Genomic DNA, 20,273 nt, shown 5'->3' with positions numbered 1-20,273 from the left:
CCAAACGTCTGCGTAAACTCATAAAGAAACACAGACAACAAATAATTTGGAAAGACTTTAATAAACCATCGGAATTAACGTAGTGATAAACACCGGGGCCGCACATTACTGCTTCGCTGGTTTACCATCTGTACAGCGCGCTTGGACGGTAATTTTTTCTGTTATTGTTTGTTAAGTATTGTATTATGTTGTGCCAGTAAAACACGTTGTTGGTCTAGTTGGTGCAGCATTTTTGCAGTATTTTTTTACGCCCTTCTTTTCTAACTACTTTTTATTCCCCCACATCTAATACTCCAAGCGTGCAGCCTGTGAGGTATGTAAACAAATAAGTACACAAGCACATGTCATCAATCACCTGCATACACCTCGCACCGTCCCATCCTCAACAAACGTCACTATGTTGATGTCTCGCAGTGTGCATCTACATTTCCTGCTGTTTGCATTTTGGTATAGTTTGTGAACAGCGTAGTGCATAAACACTACATGACATTAAGGTTGTGACCTATGTGGTGCAGAAACAAACCTTGCAAAGATGACATGTTGTATAGTTGAAACTAAGACCAATTGGCAAAAACTTCACTTCGCATAGATTCCAACACCTGCACTGGATCTGCAGCTTATTTTGCTTATTAATGTGGTCGTTACTGCATGGCCACATCTTGTAGATTTAAAAACAAAGTGCAATAAATTATTTTGTTGTAACATATGTTTAAGAATGCGTACATCACTGCGATAGCGACACCAGAACTTGATACAAACATTCACACTATAGGATGCGGATAAATGCTCAGGAGAAACTCCAGAATGTTTGCGTCCTGATACTTAGGAAAGTAGAAAGTTTCATTCCATGGCTGTTAATGAGAGGAAGAAAGAAAACTTAATTGTGTTCATGGAATAAAATCGCATTGATAAGCTTGGAGATATAGTCATTGCTTAACACACAAGAAACGAATAATTATAGCTTGCTACCAACATAGCTTGCTATCGACAGGAAGAAAACGAATCCGTTTTTCCAGCTTTGAGCATTGAATTGCAGTGCCTGCATTTCAATGCAATGCTACCATTGCAGGCAATGCAAGTGGGCATAAAATTCTGCAAATGTAATCTGTTTAGGAATACCAAATAGGAATAAACGTTGAGTCTTTGATTTGTACTATCTCTGGCTGAGCAATCTAGTTTGAAATGACTGCCATAAGCATGTCGTAACAATGTTGATCTAATACAGGTTAAATGCATGACTACCTCAAGAAATCTGGACGATTGCTATGAATTACAGTGAAGGAACTATAATGTCTAATAACATTATCCATGCAATAATATTTATTTCCACAGGCTAACCCGCTAACCGTTAATGGCGTGCGAGGTTGAGCAGAAAAGTGAAAAACCCTACGACAAGTGTGCCTGCCGTGGGGGCCTACGTTTCTGCTTTATGCATAGCGCACATCGATATGAATCAGAATCAGAATCTGTTTTATTCAAGACAAAACTGGAGGCAATTACATGATAAGTATATACAGAAGGAGGTCCCGTACTTAGAATCTGAAATTGGGCCTCCTCTGCATGACCACTACAATTATTAAAACAACAATGACAACATGTGAAATTTCCGATAACAAAAGTTTTAGGAGACAAGGCACAAATGAACAGAAAAGCAGCAAATGAATGTATTAAGCAATAACAAGGCTTTTGGATTAGACAACGAAAGGTGAAAGTACAAAAAATAGCTTAAGAAGAAAAAAAAGAAGTAAAAGAAATGCGAGAGACATATAGAGAAACAAAGTGAAGGTTAAAAATGCAACTCTTAGTACACTCAAATGAGAAAGTCGGAGGAAGGTAAAAGAAAATCCTTAAGTTCTGTAGGAAACCTGTGAGCTTTGAACAATATTAAGGGCAATGGTAATGCGTTCTACAGAGATAAAGCTGAAAAGTGTAATGACTGCTTACCATAGTTGGCACGAATGATGGGTAAAATGAACTGCATATTTCCTGCAAATCTCGTATTATTTACATTAGTAAGGGATGTCTTTGGTATGATGGTTACTGGAATATCATTGTTTAATGCCCTAAAAATAAATATGGCCAGGTTATTTTCACGAGATCAGTCACATTCAAAATATTAAGTGCATGTAACAGCTGAGTTGCGCTAATGCTACGAGGGGAAAATGTTATTACTCGAATAGCTCGATTCTGAATGACTTGCAATGAAGTTAGGTGACTGTTATGTTCCCCATGATTCAATTTTAATATTTTTTCCAAATACTGTTGCCCGTCTTGACCGTAACAGGGTGGGTAAAGCAAGTTTGCACATAGCGTAAAAAATGTAAACATCTTACAAAGGTAAATAGGGCATGAAGCAATGAATGTTGGAAATACAATGCAAAACAAATAACCAAATACAAATACTATATTTTGGCTAAGAAAAACTTGTTTATAACATTGTGACATGATATCGGAAGCAGCATAAAAGAAAGACTATTGTATGTATTTCTAGAGTAGTGTGACAATGTTTGCACGACACTACTAAGATTTAATTTCATAAAAGGTATTTAACACGTTCCTCAAAGATTTTAATGCTACTCCACTGCAAAACAGACTATATGAGAATGAACAAAAGCATGATAAAGTGACTTGAGAGTTGAAAATGAGAAATATGGTCGTGTTTTGATTAAAAATCGCATTCCGTATGCCATTTTCTTTTTCACATTAGCTATGTGAAGGTGAAATTTAAGATGATCAAATTCCACACCTAAATAGGTGCAATGATCAACTGCAGTGATTAGGAGGTTGTTGATGGAAATAGATTGCAGGAGCTCAGGTGATCGCTGAAGTGAGGCAAGGACGACAAAATTGGTCCTGTTATGGTTAATCTGTATCTTGTTAAGTTGACATCATGTGGAAAGTTTCACGAGATTTTCGTTTATCTTACGTGTTAGCGTTGATATACACTTGTTAGTACTAAATATAGTAGTATCATCAGCGTAAAGAATACACTACGATGAGGAGAGGTAACTAGGCAGATCATTAATATAAATTAGGAAAAGAAGAGGACCTATTATAAACCCCTGTGGTACACCAATGTTAGTAGTAGCTTCTTTAGAGTAGTACACAGAAATGTTAGCGACTTGTTTTCTATCTTGTAAGTAACTCAGGAATAGAAGTAGAGGCGGACCAGTTATTCCGAAGGCCTCAAGTTTAGCACAAGGAATTGTGTGATTAACTGTGCCGAGGGCCTTGGATAGATCAAAGAATATCAAGGCTGCAAATTTACCATCATCAATCGCTTTTTATTGCGAAGCAATACTACTTTAGGTCTCACTTCAGCCCGTTCCGTGGCGAGGCGGTGGTAGGCACCATTGACCTTTAGCGTGACCTCGCTGCGTGACGTCACACCACGTGACCTAGAGTGACGTCACACGAGCTGTGTAAAAACGGGGCCCGATCTCACGCCGTCGCGAGGCGAGGCGGTAGCCACCAACGGCGGCCTAACTCCCGCTCCTCTCACCAGGGGCGCTGCGCGGCGCCCGAGTCTAGTGTTCCTGTATATGCTCCCGCAGGGAGCAGAGTTGCGCATAGTGCCGCCGCCGTGATCCAGCTCTGCAGCGAAGCCACTCCTCGCGCGCGCAGGAGCCAAATGCCGCGCGGTGTTCCGCCTTTTTCTCTGGTGGTCGCGAGCTACAAGGGCCAATTGTTCGCAGGCGCTTAGCAAAGGGCACTTATTAATACAGGCTACGCTCGAACGAGTCATTCGTGCAGCCGGAGGGGGTGGACTTCCAACCAACCGAAATTTTGTATGTACCTATGTACACGCATATACAAACACACACACGAACGTACAAATATGGGGTGGGACAGCCTTCGATAACCCAAAATAATATACTCCCGTGGCTCGAACAGCTCCAAAGTTCGCTCGCAAACGCGCAGTACGTTGCCACAAACAGCGGTGCAATGATTTTCAGCATGCATATGAAGTTGTCTTATCACGGCCAGAAAGCACGAAATGTTTTAAAGAGTGTTTAAAACTTCACACACGTAAGGTGGACACTTAGCGCATTTTGCCTGCCAAAACCAGCCGATTAATGACCGTCGCCAAGAGAGCTATCGTGCCTGCAGTTATGTCAGTGACCGTTAACAGAGCGCCATTTATCACTAACCATCGTTCACAACAGCTGCACGTTTTCGATACATGCGGTGCAGACACAGATTTAAGCGCATTTTAAATGTTGACATGTGCACATTTTAAGCAAAGCTTACTTTTATTTACTATTACTATTTAGTAGTACTTACTATTTAGTAGTGCTTACTATTTAGTAGCAGCAAATCTGCAAATAGAAAAAGATTCAAGATGCAAGAGCTTCTAGCTGCTCCTCTGAACGCACGATCGACGGTCCACTGATTGCAATGGCGATGGTACTGACGGAAACGACGAGTTCGCATGAGTCGGCGATGCGCCCGTAAAGTTGGCTTCGCAGCGGCGCGGATCATTTGACGTCATCTTTCGCGCTCGGCCAATAGCGGTGCGAGCGGCGCCGGAAAAGGTATGCGCAACTCTGCTCCCTGCGGGAGCATATACAGGAACACTACCCGAGTCATCCTCGCGTGTCGCGACATCAGCAGCGGCCTCTTCGCAGCCGCCGACGTTCGGCGGGTGTCGAGCATGGAGAACGTCGTCATGCGCTACTTGGACCTCTGGTCCTTCAGCTCGATACGGGCGTTCGCCAACGGCGTGCTCAAGTCCGAGATGCACCTGGACGTGCTGGTGCTTAGATGATTCACTGTAAGCCGTAACACTAGCATAACCCAAGACTACCACCAGCCATACTACCAGCTGATCCGAGAATAACACACTATTGCTTCGCAATCACCAGGCTTAACCAAGCTAAGCCACAGCCGTTTTTAAAATAATCAGTAAGAGAAATAAGTGCTAGATTAGTTGAAAAGCCAGAACAAAAGCCAAATTATTAAGGGGAAAGAATATTCATTTTATCTAAATATTTTGTTAGACGCTTTTCGGTAAGGTTTTCAATAATTTTATTAAAAAATGGAAGAACGCAAATGGGTCTATAATTCTTATAATTCTATATTAATCAGCTTTTTTGAAAACGGGAATGACTCGACCGCGTTTAAGTTCACGTGGGAGAACGCCGGTTTTAAAAAACAGGTTAATGATAGCTGAGCGGACGTTAGCGATATGTTCCGCGATCATTTTAATGTGGTAGGCGTTAATATTGTCTAGGTCAAACTACTGGTTTTAAGGGTTTTAATTACTAAAATTACTTCATCAGGTGTTGATGGAAATGGGAAAAATGAATGAGGTAAGCGTTTAAAGGGACATGTTAAGCCTGAAGCGGAATCAGAAGTGTTATTGGAGAAAGTATCACAAAACGTATTTTCAATATCAAGCAAATTAATTTATACCATGTCATGGGGAATTATTCTTGAAAATACGTTCTGAGAGTTACGGTTTAAAAAGTAGTTAACAATTTACTACTTTTTCCTATTGTTATTACCACATTCTCAAATTTTCTTTTCGTTGTAATTTCTCTTCGCACTTCTCAGCTGTGCAGAAAGTGAGTTAGAAATTTTTTTATTACGGGCAAGTAATTTAGTTTTGAAAGTTTGCTTCTTTCTTTTCTTATACAAATTTTCACGTGACCGCATTGCTTTCAGAAGGCTATTTGTAAGCCAGGGATCTGGCGATGATACTTTTTTTCTGCATTTTATTTTATGAGAGTGGCACTTAAAATGCGATCAAAGTGTCGTTAAAAATTGCGAAAAAGCTTTTTGGGGTTCATTAGATGATACAACTACCGACCAGTCAGTTTTAGTTATGCTAGGAAGGAACATCTTTTTTTCAAGTATAACTCTGTAAAATGACGTGTTACATTGGGCTCATTGATTGGGCAGGCGTAGAACGATAGAATAGTGATCAGTAATATCGGTGGTAATAATACCAGCCTCCGGAGGATCTGTTAAGTTCGATAATGCGTGATCAATTAAGGTGCGATCGGCAGTGTTAGGTTGTCTCACTTTGTCTTACTTATGTTCTTGGTTGTAACACACATGATTAATCCAGCGGCTGTGGTACATTTAATAGCACCCTATTGTAATTTGTTTTTGCTGCGTCTTGATTTTGCATTGTGCCTTTCCCTGTGTATATGCCTTATTTGGTCTGTTCTAGACTGCGGCAGCGCTGCTATCTTGTATCGTTTGTCTTGCAACCACCCTGTAACGGCCTTCGGCCGACAGTATTGTTAAATAAAAAAAAATGTCAACTATTATAATGTAAACGTTTTATTCATTAATATAAAATAATTATTCAGCTTGTGCCACGAAACCTGGCAGTAAGCAACCCTGGTCGCATTGTTGAAATCGAAATCATGTGAAATGGGCTCTCTAAATATCGCATTGCGACGCGGGCGACTGCACCAATTTTCGTCGTTCCAGTCGCAGCATGTGAAACAGTCTTCAGGCGATTCTGAGCATACTTCTATATACTTCACCGCCTTCGCTGCAATGCCACGTCAGTCATTGTCGCTTGTGTCTACACCTCCTGTTGCCAGCGACCTTGCGCCGGCACAGAGAGACCAGATTCTTTCCTTGCTGATAGATTTCTCTTCACGTTTTGAGCGCCAAGCACCTGCACTGAGTTGCGCAACGAGTTTTTCTCACAACCATCGACGCGGGAAGACACGCACCGCTTCGGCAACGTCCCTGTCGGCCATGAGCCAATAAAAGATGCGTCAACGAGTAACCGAAACCATCGAAGGCGCTCTAATGAAACCCTCAAGTAATCCACGGTGGTCAACAGCCGAACTAGTTTGGAAGACGGATGGTACGATACGCTTCTTCATCGATTACCAGCGTCTCAACAAAAATACCCGAAAGGATGTGTGCCCTTTGTTAGCTATTGACGATGCATGGGACTGTTTGCAAGGCGCTGAATTCTTATCGTCTTATTTCTCCTCTCTGGCTACAGGCATCTCCTATACGCGTAGTCCGAACCGACTAGCGCGCCACTAATGGCGACCTTGCTAAGTGCACTCTGCGTCGCTGTGCATACTTATCTGTTTTGTTTAAGTTTTCGGAACGAAATAACAACGCCCTTTGCACGTTCTGGGTGTTCAAAGCTTCACGCCATCTCTGTGAAAACTGTTTGCGGGATGGAGTGCTCAAATGCCTGCAACAACTTGCCGGTCAAGCGTTTCTAATCGTTCCTCGCGGAGCCTCAAGAGAATGAGCGATGGCATCAGTATAAGAGACACCTCGGCAGGGGTTATTAGCGCCGAGTGCTAAGCCGTCCAAACATTCCGAACGCAAAGTTCCAAGTCTGTTTCTTTGTTCCCTCCGAGAGTGGCTCATACCGACTGCGAGGGATTGGCTCAGAGTGGTGGGATTTAGGAAAAAGATTACACGACTCTAAAAGAAGCACTATTAAGAAATTTTGAATAACTACAAAGAATGAACGATAAAAGTTAGCAATTTAGCAAGGAAATTGTGCTAATTCAACTATATATCACACAACAGCTGCACCAACATTACTATCATATTGGCCCAGAGAAGAGGCTCCCAAAGACAGAATATCGGGAATCGTCATATTCAATCATGCACCGTGAAATCTCCCTTGTAAAGCATGTTTTTCTAATGACGAAAAACGGCGACATGACATCAAGAAGCGTTGTATTATCGTCTCCTCCCCACAGTTTGAGCACAGTGAGGAGTGCGCCAGACCAGATTGGTGCAGATTATAGTTTAATGTGTTTATTTGACATCAGAAGTTGGCAAAGAGGACTTCAACGTTTCTATTGCCGTACACATCTTTGCTCTAAGGAAATACAAGGTGTCGGTAGCCGGTTAAAATTTTTAATGTTACGTTCGAAGAGTCTTGCATCTCGTTTTTCATGCCTTGCATGCATGTCGCAAGTCCGCCTTAGTCGTCCTCGATGCGCCACGCAAGCACCATTTGCAATGTCTTCCGCGGCCGACAATGTCACTTACACAGTTCAAGGGGACATAGAAGTTCAACCGCCCTCGTAAGCTCAGTGCTGTCTTGAAGTCGGACTTTGCAAGCTCTGATGTAACTATCCTTTCGCTTAAAAATTATAGCGATTTAGCTAATTCCAAAACGAAGTAGCCACTTTGTCATCTCTAACAATGACAAAGTCGTCAGAACCTAAACTGTTTCCCGGCGTCTGTGAGCTTCTTAGTGTCGAGAGGCATTCTTTGTACCAGAGCTGCCAAAAGAGATTTACTATTTCTTGTCTAGATCTCCAGATGAGCCGTGTCTGTGCGACTTCTCGAGTTCTCACTAACCTGAGCCTGAGGAAGGGCAGTAAGACGTCTCCAGGCCAAAAAGTGCAAAGGCGTTAGTACTTCCGTTTCTGCAGCATCATCACAAATATATGTGACCCGCCGTGGTGGTGTCATGGCGATGGCGTTTTGCTAATACTAAGCCCGAGGGCATGCCATCGAGTCCAAGCCACGGCAGCCGTATGTCGATGGGAGTGAAATGCGAAAACTCCCGTGTACCGTACATTGGGTGCACAGTAAAGAATCCCAGGTAGTTTAAATTACCCCAAATAGTTAGTGCAAATTAACCGCTATGGCATGCTTTATCATCAAATCATGGTTCTGGCACACAGAAGCCCAGAATTTATTACAATTTTTAGTAATATAAGTGAGCTGTTTAGAATTTATTACTGCTTGTACTTCTCGTAGTAAAGTGTCGAGCTGTTCCAAGCTTAAGAATCCTTTCCCTAATGTTTTGCTGGAGCAGTTTTCAACTTTATGAATTATTTGTTCCAAAAAGACCTACCCACCATGAAGAGCGCTGAGCAATAGACTTTCACGTTATGTTACTAGATAAACAAAAGTTCTGTACATGGACATCACGTACAAGCCCATAATTAAGCTTATGTTCACGATTAGCTGCCTTAAAGGTGAAAGCAATGTGAGAATATAATTATACTTGGTAAGCCACTGCACCAAATAAAACGACGTAAAGCGAATAAAAAAGAATGCACGGAATGTCACTTGAAAGTTCTAAGCGTACAGCTTGCACCGCTGCACACATAAACATTACAATAAATGCTTTCACAGAGCCCTTTGCTTTCATGAACAATTTATCAGCAAAGCCGAGGCTCGTGACATGAAATGAATGAGACCTCCAGACTCTGCACAGAGGAGGTGGGGCTGTAGGCGCTGAAACAGCTTTAGTACAAAACCTGACATAGATAATACTAACAAAGCATCTCCTGAACGCCCTGGTGACCACACAATACCCAAAACTCCTCACGTAAGTCAGGAATTGTAACACCGACAGCACTGTAAGGAAGGCACCGATGTTCGTTTTTTACGTTGAGGTGCATGTAACACGATGCTCTGCGGGTAGGTGTAGGGAACATTGTGTGTTTTCTGAAGCTGTTGCACAACTTCAATCATGGCAAGTCCCGATCATGATAATGTCCATCGTATCCACAAACGGGTGAAGGCCTCCTATGTTCGATGTCTTGTCAAGAGATCTTGCCGTGTTGAATGCCAGAATCTCATTTCCCAAAATTTGTGCTTTTGATGCCCTGAGCCACGCGTCTTCGCTTTCTGACATCTCCTGAGCGGAAAGAGGCCCTTCTCTTTAATTATTACAGCATGCTTGACAATTGAGAAGTAATGTCTTGACACAAGCCGGCATTATGAGGAGCGTTTTCCAGTGAATATATTTGGTGACCTCTAATATAGATTAGACTGGGAAGACTTAGGAGGGACGATGAACTTCAAATATTTGACAACCTTCTGTTTGCACATGATTTTGCAGTGCTCAGCAACATTGGAGATTGATTGACGATCGTAACCTAGAAAGTGATAGATCAATACGCAGAAGACCAAGTTACTGTTCAATAGCATGGCAAGAAAACAAGAACTCATAATCACCAGTCAGCCTTTAGAGTATGCACAAGAGTGCGTTTATCTAGGTCAAAAAACAAGAAGGGGCTGACAGATGGAATAGCACACTGTGGTAAAAAGTTTGTAAACAGGGATAAAGTGCCTCAGAAAGGCTGGCCAACGTTTCGATAGGAGGACCTATCTTCGTCAAAGGCGGCCTCGTCATCCTCGGCGTGCTAGTTTTAAAGGGTTAGTGCAGTGACGTCACGTGCCGGTGTTGTCGCTGGCGGCTGGTTTTAAAGAGAGAGGCTATCAGAGGAAACAAGCGCTGTCGTCCGACATCTGTGAGCTTCATTCCAAATACTCACAGGCGACCCTGACCATGAGCAGCATTACAGAATAATAAAAATACGTTTCAGCACATACGGCAAGTATTAGCAACTGCTGACTGGGAGCTTTCCACTGTATTTGTAAACGGTTCAATCGTAGCAATCTACTGGGCTAACATATGCGGTAGAAACTGCAAGGTTCACAAAGGAAACTCGAGGAAAAGTTAAGAAACACGCAAGGAGCAATGGAAAAACATATTAGGCACAACATTCAGAGACAGGAAGAGAGCAGTTTGGATTAGCGAGCAAACGGCAATAGCCAATATTCTAGTTGATATTAAGAGACAAAATGGAGCTCAGCAGGCCGTGTAAAACATAGGGTAGATAACCGGTGGACCATTAGAGTTACGAATAGGTGCCAAGGGAAGCGACGCGCAGTAAAAAAGGGCATAAAATTAGGTGGGTTGATGAAATTAGGCAATTTGCAGGTGGAATTTGAAATCAGCTAGCGCAAGACAGGGACAATTGGAAATTGGTGGAAGAGGCGTTCGTCCTCCAGTGGATATAAAAATAGGGCCCTATAACGCAACACTATTTGAATGTGCTTTTGTTTCAATCTCCTGACGTCAAATTTACATAACTGCCGGCGTAAACATCGGCGGTGACCCACAGCGTTGTCTGAATAGCCGAATCGAAGGCTCTCCTCGTTTATAGGAGGTCACTTTTGCTTGCTTTGAGAACGAGTAGTACTACCTGCATTAAGCGGTTTTTGTGACGTAATTGGCTGACAAGAATCGAGGAGTGTTTCCATGGCGCCGAGCCAGCGCAGTAAAAATAGGTAACCGGGTGAGGAAGGAAGAGCCGGCGTCTGCGATTGGTCTACTACCGATTAGCTTCCGGTGGCTGGTCGAAAGTCGCGGCGGGGTAGAGCGGAAGGTTCAAACTTCAGCTAAAATGGATCAAATGGATTTTCAGCAAACAGGAGTTGGCAAAGCGATATCCCATACGAGCCGAAATGGCTCGATTACGTTATGCTGCAACGCAAAATGTTTAATTATACGCAAATCAATCCATGCTACCCGGGGGTGCGAGGAGTCAGTGCCTGAGTGATCGGCGGGTAGCCATCTTCTATTCCTTTCGGAACACGGCAGTCTCCGACTATTCACAAAAAATTCAATGTTTTTCATATCTTGCATATCTGGCAATCTTGCATATTGTTGCATCTTTAACGCGTAGACGCCACTCTCTCGCAGTGAGCATTCGCTGTTTTTGACGTCGCGGGACAGACAGGTGAAGTGGGCGCCTACCCTAAATCTTTTGACCAATAGCAGAGGGCGAAGGGCGACAAAGCATCGAAGTATAAATAATACATTTTCTTTTGTTCTGCCTAATCATGCATACTTAGCGTGTGCACGTCATATGAAGCGGCGGAGGTATCACGGTTTTTGTGACATCGCGTGACAGACAGTTGAAGTGGGGGTATGGTCTGAAAAACTTTAGGTCCTGAGAGATCAGTCTGGGACTGATGCGGGTCGCTCTGGGGGTGACCTAAATATGTTTTTACCAATCCTCCATGCGTGATTGCTGAACTAAGATAGAAAACTTTCGAATAGCTTTACGTTATAGCGACCCTTAGGATCAAGGGTGACATATTTGTTGAGAGAAGTTCGGCTGGGTTCGTCATCTCAGCCCAGTGACAACAGCGACTTGGATCGGTACGCCTTTGAATTTCCATTACACGGTGGCAAACACTGGGTTTCTACTTCGTGGGGTCCGACAGAATCCAGCAGAGCAAGATTTTCGAGTCGGCCAGCAGCGGAAGTATTTGCCACATTTTGGTAGTGTCTCTCATAAGAACGTGGCAATCTGCGCTCCCAGAGAAGCTCCGACGAGTTCGAGACGCAGCAACGTCATTCTCTTGATGGGAGGGACCCGAGCTTTCGCCAGCAGCTGCTGGACGTACATCTTTCCTGATCTTTTTTGAACTCTTGGCTATATAGGACGACACCGTATACCTGAGGGCTCGCGTTGAAGACATGTAGCTGTAAGTGAGCTCCATCAGGGTGTACCTCGGTCAATTAACTCCTCTTTCAAACAAAGTTCTTATGCCTTGAACCACCACAGACCAGTCGTTAATACAAACCTTGAGACCCTTCAAAAGTGACACATCCTTATCTATTCCCTGATCTTCCCCCATTGCGGCAGTGGCTTGTTCTTGGACAGAAGATCGTCAAACGACATGAAGCGAAGCGCATTCCTGCCTTCTCTCTCGATGGAAAACTAAAAGAACGCCTGCTGCACATCCAATTAAGTCCACATGCCTACAAACGAATCTAATTCTCATATTCAGATCCTCAGCGTTCAAGTTCGTTCCCTTTACGATTATTTCATTCATAATGCATGGTGCTGTACCGTGCGACGATGTGCCGAAAACAACGCCCACTCTTTTTGTGAAAGTCTCGCGAATGAGTGCATGATGGGGCTAGTAATAGACATTTTCTCTTGATGTTTGGACATCCTATGACGTCCTGATAATGGCCGTCCTTCGCATACTGTCTGATAGCTTTTTTGTGCGCTTCCAAGGCTTCGTCATTCGACGAAAGCCTTCGAACCAACCAATACAGTCGCGAAAGTGCAACTTTGCGATAGTTTGTGATATCAGGTCGAGTACATTTCCATGGGAACGCTACTTCATAGCAAGCATCTTGAAATTTGTTGGTGCGTACAAACTTGGTCAAAGGGCCCTCTTCTCGATTGGATGACGGCGTGTCCACAGTACCAATTGCGTCCATATCACGCAATCATAGTAACGGAAGGTAAAGCGCTTTAATTGCGCCTGCGTGTGTGCGTAAAACACACATCTGATCGCACGTTTTGCGACTACATTTCTCTGCGAACGACAAAGGTCCTTGCAGAGTCAATCCAATGTTCGCGTGGACGCTACCAGGGATCTGTTTTCGGTATGCTATTTTACCTCACATGTACTTAGCATGAGCTTCCACATCTTATCAGGACTAATCAAAATACTTACTCCAGGTCCGCCTGTTGCACCAGGCAAAATCCCTCTGCGTCGGCTAGTGGCTTGCGATCCCCACAATGGCACGGAGAAACTTTATCACCTTGCGAAACTTCAATTATTTCTGCGCAGATGAACGGCACGACGATTGCTTTTGCCGGTACTAAGACATTGTCATTCTAGTTGCGAGGTGTAATGCTTAGAACCGTAGACCGCATAAGGTGCCATGACCGAGGTCGTCCAAGCGTGCTAATCACCAGGTCCTTATCTAGTATGGGAGATAAACTGAGGCCTTTAGAGACACCTTTCCGCAGAAATGTTTTCTGACTGCCACTGTCCAAAAACGACCCAACATAACCGCAGTGGGTCGAAATCGTCAGCCAGGCACGGAACATCTGGAAGATAATTTCCATAGAGAGTCGAGGTTTACCGTTCGTTGCAATGTACATGGCAGTGTTCCGTATCAGGGTCGTAAAAACTTACCCATCTTTTTAATGACTTCGATCTGTGCAAACGCGGCGTCTCCCGTCGCGCGAAAAGCCACGGGAAGATGGGAGAAAGGGACGGCGACGCTGTGCTCTGGCAGCAACTGAGCATATCGCGACCGGACGCAAGCGGAACACAGGGTCTCGGCTCAATCTTGCGCTCCATAAATAGAGGTAAGCGGGGAGGCAGCGCGGTGTGTGCTTTTGAAAAGTACGTACAACTGCGTACTTTTCATGGCCGTTCGCGACCGTGCTCGCTATATCTTGAAAGGGATCCGCACACGGCTCACACCTTTGTCAGCGCTGTGTCTTCACCACTCTTCCGTTGAAGCGATAGACCGCACGAAGGTTGCTTCGCTCACTGCTGCGGCCGCGCTTTGTTCATTTATTTTATTTATAGTATACTGCGGTCAGGAAAGACCATGCCGGTGGGAAATTGTTTATACATTTGCAGATTTGTGGTACGAATGAAGCCTCGCGGCCCACAAAAACGCAAAGCAGATAATACAAAGCAAACATGTTAGTGTAAATAGAAGCTTTAAAAGGAGCTGGTGACCCTGTTCAGGTAGAATAATACAGCTCATAAGAGGGTGCAAAGTAATACAGCTCACAATCGAGTGCAATACATATACCAGGAAAATGCAAAGAAAGGAACTCTCCCCCGGAATTCTGTCGTGTGTACAAATTCGATGCTTTGCAAATCATGAAATACCACTGCATCAATAAAAGATTTCGTTTTTTTTTAAATGACAAAATACTAAAATGCTAATAAATCAAGTTGCTCACATTCAAAAGCACATGCAGATTCTAATGAAACATTTTTTTCAGGCAGTGAATTCCAATCAGTAACAGTTCGCGCAAGAAATTAGTACTTGAGGTGATTTATGCTCGTTTGATACGGAAGTAAATTTTGAGTGTGCCGATGTCTCGACGTGCGTGACAAGAATAGCTGAATATATGCGCGCGCATTCACATTCAACTTGTTGTCATAAAGCAACAGGAAAAATTTTCCTGCGCTAAACTAAGGTTGGGACCTTATTCACCGGCAATATGGATGACTGTGAATCTGTTCTCTTAAATTAGGTAACTATGAAGCGTACTGCCCGCCTATGGACCATCTAGAATCTATGCTTATCTTTCTTATAGCGGGGTTCCCAAACTATGCTCGCACCAGCGTTTTGACAGCGAGTAACCACACTCCTCGGCTGTTTTGTGTTCGTGTTTGCTTGTGCGTGCTGATGCCACGCTTGTTAATTCATCAGCAAACGAAAATTCCTAAGTTTACAAGGCCGATAAAACTACTATCCTTAATTCGCATAACTGTTTGCTAATTTTCCAACCCAATCAATGCTTCGCCTTTCGCTTCTCCTTTCACTTGTACACTGAAAACTCCTCTGGCGCAACGCCATGCACATGTTTGAAGAATAAAGATAATGAGAGGCACGAGATTGATTGCGCCTGTAGTGACGTTTTTTTCTCTCCATCGCAGCCCAGCGCGCGCGCAGGAGTCTCTCTCCGGCTTCAAAATAGGTAGGCCACACGTCATACGTACTCCTGAGTAGCAGGCAGCTTTCGATTAGCAACGCTGCGAGCTCGTCTACGCCGTGCCGATGCTGTAGCCCAGGCAAAAGAACAGCCGTGCAGCCTAGCGGAAGCAGCAACAGCGTACGGAGGATCCGCAGCCTACCAAGCCGTCTTTTAATGAACCGCCGGGATTAACCCAGTAATAAACACCGGGGCCGCACGTTTCAGCTTCGCTGGCTAACCGGATATACGAAATGCTTGGATTGTGATATTCATATGTATTCTTCTTTTTATTATGCTATGCCGTTTATTTTGTCTGTCCACCAAGGGGCATTTTCTGCGGGTTTATTGGACAATGTGGAGTTGAGAGTGGGCGCACAGTCCTATTGTTCCTTTTCTCTGTCTGAATCCCCGGCGCGTTTTTTTTATGATTATGCTTTGGGCAAGTGCTACAAAATACTGGCACGTGTAATTGTTCACGTTTCTCGGTTACCCAATTTTGGTCAGGTAACAAATGTTAAACATCATCACTAAGTGCCAGATGCGCCTGCATGTATCGGAAGTTATTGAATGTTATCGATGGTGCTAACCGCTGTCGATCGTAACCAAACCTTGTGTAATCTGACTATGTGCGCGACGCAACTTGTCTTGTGCTTCCTGGAGGACATGCTGGCACCAGCAATTACTTAGGGACCATCGAGCCGTCGTGCTTGCCCCCGATCATATTCCGACAATAACCGACTGTGTTCGCTGCTATCTTTGTGCTTTGAATGCAATTTGTTTTTCTAGGCAGAGGTACATCCTGTAAAAACTTAGTTTCGTCACTCACAGTTTAGTCACTATGTACCTACCTATCACTACTATGTCACAATAGCTAGATCAGAGCAAACATTGCTGCTAAGGGCTGCACAAGGTATTGTCGTTCGATACGCGCAAAAATGTTGGCGTCCTTTCCATGAAGTCTTCACACAATGATGCTGCCTGAACAGACCGGAAAAGCAGAGTGCTTTGTTTGTTTCAGTTCTCATTGCCTTCTTCCGCATTCATTTTTCGCTTAATTGAAGTAGTTTTCATTAAATTTGGCTGTGCTGGGAGGGTAATACCTACGCCCTAAAAACGAAACCCGACCTGGCCGACACCTCGCATCTTCCTGGACCCGCACTGAATAACTGATACAGGGCGTCGCAGCTAACTTTAGCAAGAGTTTAAAATATGCAAATGCCACGTAGCTGGAAAACACCAAAATTATGTGGTTTGCCTTCGCTTGGAGACATTGAAATTATCTTTTTCATTCCACTTAATTAGATAATTAGTCTTAATAATTATTCAGCTTCTCAAATAATATATATAGATTAAAAGTGTTAAAGAGAAAATTCAACAGGGACATGAAAAGCTCCCGATAGAGCTTTGTCTTGTTCAATACATGCTGCTGTCTCATTCTCATCCACTCCACTGCTGCTGAGAAATTTTCCTTTCCCTTTCATAATATCTGTAGCAAGCACAGAAAACATTTCTGTGCATAAAGTCAGCTCACTTTATGGCACCGAAATTGATGAAAAGTAAATACGAGGGCGTATCCAAAAGTTTTATTATCACCGTGAAATACAAAAAACATAATATAACCAGTTCCAGTGGTATAGTCACTTGCAGTTCTTCACCACGTAGTCTCCCTGCAGTGTCACAAATTATTGCCTGCGTTTTTTTTTACCTGTTTCAAGCCTTCTTTGTAGAAGTCCTCCACTATGCTCAAAAACCACTGTTCAAGTTCGAAAATGAGATCATCTCTGTCGTCAAACCACGGGCCGCGACATGGTGTCTTCATCTCGGGAAAGAGCAAAAAGTCGCTTGGCGGAAGATCAGGCGAATAAGATGCAAAAGTTCGTAGCCTAACCGGTGGGCGGCGACAACGGATGATGGGGCCTTATGAACGGGAGCATTGTCCGTCAGCAGGCGGGCGCCTTTGCTGACCATGCCAAGACGTTTTTGTTTCAATGCATCATGAAGTTTCTCCAGAAGGTTGCCATAGTTATCGCGGTTGAGCGTCTCGCCCTTCGTAAAGAAATCGGTCAAGCTTACCCCGCAGCTATCCTAACATTGGGACAGCGTCACCTTCCAGGTATATTTCTGGACCTTAGCTTTCTTGGGAGGAGGGGGGACGGATGTTTCCACTCTTTGCACACTTTTTTTGTCTCAGGATTGTAGAGGTATACCCAGCACTCGTCCACAGTGACGAGACGAGCAAAAATATTGTCTTCACTTCGCTGCAACAGAGTCAAATTATTGAGTCGTGGCGAGTTTGCTTTTGAATAGGTCTCAACAGCCGAGGTACCCAGCGTGCAGCCACTTAATACATGTCCAGTTCCTCGTGAATAATCTTCAACGCAGTTCCTTAACTTAGTCCAGTCTCCGCCATCACTCTTTCCGTGACCGATCTTGTCATCGTGGATAATGGCGTCCACTTTCTTCACCATGGCAAGATTATACTACTTTTAGGGTCAGCCCGCTCGTGCCTCATCTGCAAGGGACAGATGATCACTTTGAATGTTCCTCTTCCACTTCATCAACCGTGTAAATGATAGACTTTCATCTCCATGGATAACTTCCATTTGTTCGTGGATTTGGCATGCGTTGTTGATCTTCATATGGAGGAAATTTATGACACTTCGGGCTTTAATTTTGCTCATCATGCAGATTGATGTCTTCTACAGCCTGTGAAAAGAAAACTGCTGTTTATGCACAAAAGTTTCATGTAAATATCTCTATGACTTCCTCATTATAACTAAAACCTTTTGATACCCCCTCGTATGCCTTTCTTCAACCGGTAGGCAATATATTGTTGTTTTTCACAAATTATAATATTCCCAGTAGCAGCAGTTTTCCTTTTTAATTCTTTGTAAGTGCGCAATGTTAACTTTTCGGTGCGCACCCAGATGTGTTAAGCTTATATTCTGTATTCCTTTATGAGAGGGATTGAGCAACAATGATGCAAGGCTTATTACTAAGCATTCAGACCTTGTAAAGCTATAACACTGGTATATTCGATTTCGCTAAAGTCTAGCCAAGAATATTTTCTATCGACGGTTATCTGTAATCTGCAAAACAAACCTATTCCATTCATACTTCCAAGAAAAGTGAAGGTCATTGGTGAAGACCATCGTATTGGTGTACATTATGCTGGCTTCGGCACTATGCCGGCTCTTCTCATCTTTAGAGTCGTTCTTCACAAACGTTAGGATTTACCATGACTTTTCTCTTATAATTTGCAAAAAAAATTTTGCAATGTCCAATCAATCTGAAGTGATAAGAGCCTGAAACCTAAGCTCCAAAAAAGGAGAAGACGTGTGAAAGCATAACTTTCTTTCCTGTGGAAATGTGACGTTCTGGGGCAGTTTGTAAAATTGCATATTGCTAAAATTGCACATTGCTAGATGCACGGTTGCAACTGCCGCATTTCAAACGAAGCGAATGATTTCTTGTCGTGAAAGAAGGCGAATTTCAATTTCACTTTGAGAACATATATTTACCGAGACGTGCGTTATCAGCTCGTCTTGTGTTGAAAAAAAAAAATTTCGCAGTCTTTATGTCTTTTGCCAAACCATCGTAACGGATATCTTTACCATTTAGATACCGTTGTCTTATTAGGTTTCCAGTCGATTCGCGTTCCTAAGCCCACGGTACTTTTTTTTCTTATTGCTATATCAAGCATCAATACTTTGCGAGCCATTCAATATTTCTTACTAACATTTCTTCATCTGGATTTCAGGCAAAACTCCGTGCATCGTGTTTGCTAGCCAGAAGGACCAAAGAAGACTTACGGACGAATGTACACTTATAATGGAAGAATACTGCCTTCAGTTAGAGCCCGCTCCATCAACACACCTATTACCATGCGATGATTGACGGCTTGTAAACAAATCGGAGGACACCTTATCACATCCGAGAAGTGAATGCGAAAGCATTAATTTCCATTTAAATGCGGCTGAGCGCTGCGAGTAATTTTTTCGATTTTCACTGCACAGTTTATTATCGAGTTTCCCGAATAAATTTGTACGGGCTATTTTCTGCGTACATTTTCTACGTTAGCATGTTGGCTGGAGACTGGGACCTGGGACCACTTGGAACATATTGCTAAAAAATTAAAGACGACGCGTTCCACCGACATCCTACGCAACAAGAGACGTGACTGCCTCGTCGCCGACAACTCATCTCGCCCCGCAGCGTCGCGTTGCCCTGTCTGCTCCGTCGACGCGCGCTGGCGACATGGCGTCACGACGATGTCTTCCCCTTCACCCAACACCTCGCGCGAAATCGCTGCCCCAGGTGTTCCGGTTCGCTCGTTCTGGTTACTTGGGGCGCACTGGCTACGTGGCGTCACGACGATGCCCTCACTCAACACCTGGCGTGCACTCACTACTGCAGGTGTTCTAATTCGCTCGCTCGGTTTCGCCGAAGTGCATTGGCGACGTGGCGTCACGACGATACCCTCACCCAACACGTGGTAGGCAATCTCTGCCCCAGGTGCTCTGGTTCGCCCGCTCTGGTTTGTCGAGGCGCGCTGACGACGTGGCGTCGAGACGATGCCCTTACTCAACACCTGACGCGTAATCGCTGCCCCAGGTGTTCTGGTTCGCCCGCTCTGGTTTGCCGAGGCGCGCTGACGACGTGGCGTCAAGACGATGCCCTCACTCAACACCTGACGCGTAATCGCTGCCCCAGGTGTTCTGGTTCGCCCGCTCTGGTTTGTCGAGGCGCGCTGACGACGTGGCGTCAAGACGATGCCCTCACTCAACACCTGAAGCGTAATCGCTGCCCCAGGTGTTCTGGATCGCCCGCTCTGGTTTGTCGAGGCGCGCTGACGACGTGGCGTCAAGACGATGCCCTCACTCAACACCTGACGCGTAATCGCTGCCCCAGGTGTTCTGGTTCGCCCGCTCTGGTTTGTCGAGGCGCGCTGACGATGTGGCGTCAAGACGATGCCCTCACTCAACACCTGACGCGTAATCGCTGCCCCAGGTGTTCTGGTTCGCCCGCTCTGGTTTGTCG

General features: G+C 44.2%; 1 long non-coding RNA gene across 1 annotated transcript in view; it reads left to right on the top strand.

The window, feature by feature from the left end:
* Window positions 1-19,287, top strand: part of LOC140212881 (uncharacterized) — a 74,491-nt gene extending 55,204 nt beyond the window's left edge. Inside the window, exon 4 of the long non-coding RNA XR_011889857.1 lies at window positions 18,994-19,287. This is a non-coding gene — a long non-coding RNA (uncharacterized lncRNA). The remainder of the gene's footprint in view (window positions 1-18,993) is intronic.
* Window positions 19,288-20,273: the final 986 nt, after the last annotated feature.

The sequence above is a fragment of the Dermacentor andersoni genome, chromosome 8 (assembly GCF_023375885.2).
Source record: "Dermacentor andersoni chromosome 8, qqDerAnde1_hic_scaffold, whole genome shotgun sequence".
Lineage (NCBI taxonomy): Eukaryota > Metazoa > Arthropoda > Arachnida > Ixodida > Ixodidae > Dermacentor > Dermacentor andersoni.
Note: the sequence above shows the minus strand (reverse complement) of the source record. Positions and strands in the feature narration are given on the sequence as shown.